The sequence below is a fragment of the Arachis ipaensis genome, chromosome B4 (assembly GCF_059453495.1).
Source record: "Arachis ipaensis isolate K30076 ecotype BB chromosome B4, ASM5945349v1, whole genome shotgun sequence".
Taxonomy (NCBI): Eukaryota; Viridiplantae; Streptophyta; class Magnoliopsida; order Fabales; family Fabaceae; genus Arachis; species Arachis ipaensis.
The window spans coordinates 99,756,216-99,761,031 of record NC_142439.1 but is presented as its reverse complement, the minus strand read 5'-3'; the positions used below and the strand labels follow the sequence as shown (position 1 = coordinate 99,761,031).

At 36.0% G+C, this 4,816-nt stretch overlaps 1 non-coding gene across 1 annotated transcript; it reads right to left on the bottom strand.

Moving 5' to 3' along the window:
• Positions 1 to 2,455: 2,455 nt before the first annotated feature.
• LOC148568548 (small nucleolar RNA R71) lies at positions 2,456 to 2,559 on the bottom strand. The gene has a single exon (XR_015882234.1). It is a non-coding gene; the product is annotated as a small nucleolar RNA R71 (small nucleolar RNA).
• Positions 2,560 to 4,816: the final 2,257 nt, after the last annotated feature.

The window sequence follows — 4,816 nt, the reverse complement described above, 5'->3', positions numbered from 1 at the left end:
ATGGTGATGCCCAACATACAGCTTGCCATGGAAAGGAGTAGGAATGATTGGATGAAGATAGCAGGAAAGCAGAGGTTCAGGAGGAACGAAAGCATCTCTATACGCTTATCTGAAATTCTCACCAATGAATTACATAAGTATCTCTATCCTAGTTTATATTTTAATTATGTTTTAATTATCAATTCTCTATAACCGATTGAATCCGCCTGACTGAGATTTACAAGGTGACCATAGCTTGCTTCAAGCCGACAATCTCCGTGGGATCGACCCTTACTCACGTAAGGTTTATTACTTGGACGACCCAGTGCACTTGCTGGTTACTTGTGCGAAGTTGTGACAAAGTGTGATTCACGTTTGAGAGCACCAAGTTGTTGGCGCCGTTGTTGATGATCACAATTTCGTGCACCAAGTTTTTGGCGCCGTTGCCGGGGATTGTTCGAGTTTGGACAACTGACGGTTCATCTTGTTGCTCAGATTAGGTAATTTTATTTTATTTTTAAGCTTTTTATTTCTTATTTTCGAAAATAATACAAAAAAAAATTTTCTTTTTCGTTTTTCCCAAAATAATTTTCGAAAAAACCAAAAAATTCTTATAAAATCATAAAAACAAAAAATTTTATGTTTCTTGTTTGAGTCTAGTGTCAATTTGTAAGTTTGGTGTCAATTGCATCTTTTTAATTTTTCTTAAAAATTTTGAAAACCCATGCATGTGTTCTTCATGATCTTCAAGTTGTTCTTGATGATTTTCTATGTTTGATCTTTAATTTTTCTTGTTTTGTATCTTTTCTTGTTTCTCATATGCATTTTCAATTTGTTAGTGTCTCAACATTAAAAATTTTTAAGTTTGGTGTCTTGCATGTTTTTCTTTTCTTAAAAATTTTCAAAAATAAGTCTTGATGTTCATCTTGATCTTCAAAGTGTTCTTGGTGTTCATCTTGACATTCAAAGTGTTCTTGCATGCATTAGTTGTTTTGATTCATAATTTCTATGTTTTGTGTCAATTTTGTGTTTTTCTCTTTCATCATTAAAAATTCAAAAATCTAAAATATATCTTTCCTTGTTTTACTCATAAATTTCAATTTCAAAATTCTATCTTTTCAAATCTTTTTCAAAAATCAAATCTTTTTCATTTATTTTTATATATATTTTCGAAATTTTTTTTTAAAATTGATTTTCAAAATCTTTTTCCTATTCTTACTTTATATTTTCGAAAATCTCACTAACATTTAATTTTTATATTCAAAAATTTCAAGTTGTTACTTGCCTATTAAGAAAGGTTCAATCTTTAAATTTTAAAATCATATTTTTTGTTTCTTGTTAGTCAAGTAATCAACTTTAATTTTCAAAATCTTTTTTAAAATCAAATCTTTTTAATTTCCTCTTCAATCATATCTTTTTAATCATATCTTTTTTTAAAAATAAATTGCAATCATATCTTCTCAATCAAACCTTTTTCAAAATAATTTCAATCATATCTTTTTCAAAATCAATTTCAAAATCTTTTATAACTTCTTATCTTTTCAAAATTGATTTTCAAATCTTTTTCAATTAACTACTTGACTTTTTGTTTGATTTTAAAAGTTTTCTATTTCAATCATATCTTTTTCAAAACTCCTAACTACTTTTCTCTCTCCAATTTTCGAAAATCACTAATTTTTTTTCAAAATTCTTTTTAATTAACTAATTGTTTTAAATTTCAATTTTATTTTATTTCTTTTTATATTTTCGAATTTTAATTAATTAATTTAATAAAAACAAAAATATTTTCCTTTTTTTTTAATTTGAAATTCGAATTCTTCATCTTCTCTCTTCTCCATTCTACTCTCCTATTCTTCTCCTCTTCTACTCACATAAAGGAATCTCTATACTGTGACATAGAAGATTCTTCTTCTTGTTGTTCTCTTCTTTTTTATATATGAGCAGGAACAGGGATAAAGACATTCTTATTGAAGTTGATCCTGAACCTGAAAGGACTCTAAAGAGGAAGCTAAGAGAAGCTAAAACACAACACTCTGAAGAGGACTTTACTGAAATTTTCGAAAAAGAAGTTGAGATGGCCGAAACCAATAACAATGGTGGAGGTGCAAGGAAGATGCTTGGTGACTTTACTGCACCAAATTCCAACTTACATGGAAGAAGCATCTCAATCCCTGCAATTGGAGCAAACAATTTTGAGCTAAAGCCTCAATTAGTTTCTCTGATGCAACAGAATTGCAAGTTTCATGGATTTCCATCAGAAGATCCTTTTCAGTTCTTAACTGAATTCTTGCAGATCTGTGATACTGTTAAGACCAATGGGGTTGATCCCGAGGTCTACAGGCTTATGCTTTTCCCGTTTGCTGTAAGAGACAGAGCTAGAATATGGTTGGACTCTCAACCTAAAGATAGCCTGAACTCTTGGGATAAGCTGGTCACGGCTTTCTTAGCCAAGTTCTTTCCTCCTCAAAAGCTTAGCAAGTTTAGAGTGGATGTTAAAACCTTCAAACAAAAAGAAGGTGAATCCCTCTATGAAGCTTGGGAGAGATATAAGCAACTGACCAAAAAGTGTCCCTCTGACATGCTTTCAGAATGGACCATCCTGGATATATTCTATGATGGTCTGTCTGAATTATCTAAGATGTCATTGGACCATTCTGCAGGTGGATCCATTCACCTAAAGAAAACACCTGTAGAAGCTCAGGAACTCATTGACATGATTGCAAATAACAAGTTCATGTACACTTCTGAAAGGAATCCTGTGAGTAATGGGACGCCTCAGAGGAAGGGAGTTCTTGAAATTGATACTCTGAATGCCATATTGGCTCAGAATAAAATATTGACTCAGCAAGTCAATATGATCTCTCAGAGTCTGAATGGATTGAAGGAATCATCCAACAGTACTAAAGAGGCATCTTCTGAAGAAGAAGCTTATGATCCTGAGAACCCTGCAATAGCAGAGGTGAATTACATGGGTGAACCCTATGGAAACACTTATAATCCCTCATGGAGAAATCATCCAAATTTCTCATGGAAGGATCAACAAAAGCCTCAACAAGGCTTTAATAATGGTGGAAGAAACAGGTTTAGCAATAGCAAACCTTTTCCATCATCCACTTAGCAACAGACAGAGAATTCTGAGCAGAACCCATATAGCTTAGCAAATATAGTCTCTGATCTATCTAAGGCCACTATGAGTTTCATGAATGAAACAAGGTCCTCCATTAGAAATTTGGAGGCACAAGTGGGCCAGCTGAGTAAAAGGGTCACTAAAACTCCTCCTAGTACTCTCCCAAGCAATACAGAAGAAAATCCAAAGAGAGAGTGCAAGGCCATTGACTTGACCATCATGGCCGAACCTACAAGGGAGGAGGAGGACGTGAATCCTAGTGAGGAAGACCTCCTGGGACATTCAGTGACCAATAAGGAGTTTTCCTTTGAGGAACCAAAGGAATCTGAGGCTCATCTAGAGACCATAGAGATTCCATTGAACCTCCTTCTGCCCTTCATGAGCTCTGATGAGTATTCTTCTTCTGAAGAGAATGAAGACGTTACTAAAGAGCAAGTTGCTAAGTACCTTGGTGCAATCATGAAGTTGAATGCCAGACTATTTGGTAATGAGACTTGGGAAGATGAACCTCCCTTGCTCACCAATGAACTAAATGCATTGGATAGGTAGAAATTACCTCAAAAGAAACAGGATCCTGGCAAATTCTTAATACCCTGTACCATAGGCACCATGACCTTTGAGAAGGCTCTGTGTGACTTCGGATCAGGAATAAACTTAATGCCACTCTCTGTAATGGAGAAACTTGGGATCTTTGAGGTGCAAGCTGCTAGAATCTCATTAGAGATGGCAGACAACTCAAGAAAACAGGCTTATGGACAAGTAGAGGACGTGTTAGTAAAAGTTGAAGGCCTTTACATCCCTGCTGATTTCATAATCTTGGACACTGGAAAGGATGAGGATGAATCCATCATCCTTGGAAGACCCTTCCTAGCCACAGCAAGAGCTGTGATTGATGTGGACAAAGGAGAGTTGGTCCTTCAACTGAATGAGGACAACCTTGTGTTTAAGACTCAAGGATCTCCTTCTATAACCATGGAGAGGAAGCATGAAAAGCTTCTCTCACTGCAGAGTCAACCAAAGCCCCCACAATCAAACTCTAAGTTTGGTGTTGGGAGGCCACAACCAAACTCTAAGTTTGGTGTTGAACCCCCACATTCAAACTCTAAGTTTGGTGTTGGGAGGTTCCAACCTTGCTCTGATTACCTGTGAAGCTCCATGAGAGCTCACTGTCAAGCTATTGACATTAAAGAAGCGCTTGTTGGGAGGCAACCCAATGTTATTTAATTATATCTATTTTTTTTTATTTTTATTTCGTGTTTTATTAGGTTGATGATCATGTGGAGTCACAAAAACTACTGAAAAATAAAAAACAGAATGAAAAAAAACAGCATTAAAAAATAGCACACCCTGGAGGAGGAGCATTCTGGCGTTTAAACGCCAGAAACAAGCATCTGTCTAGCGTTTAACGCCAGAAACAAGCATATACCTGGCGTTAAACGCCAGAAACAGGCTACATTTGGGCGTTTAACGCCAGAAACAAGTAGCAGTCTGGTGTTAAACGCCAGGATTGCACAGCAAGGGCGTTTTACATGCCTAATTGGAGCAGGGATGTTAAGTCCTTGGCCCCACTGGATCTGTGGACCCCACAGGATCCCCACCACTTCTTCTCTCCTCTTCACACCTTTTCATAACTCTCTTCCACAAATACCCTTCACCAATCACCTCCATTACTCGCCCAAAACCATCATACAACCCACCTACACCCACCCA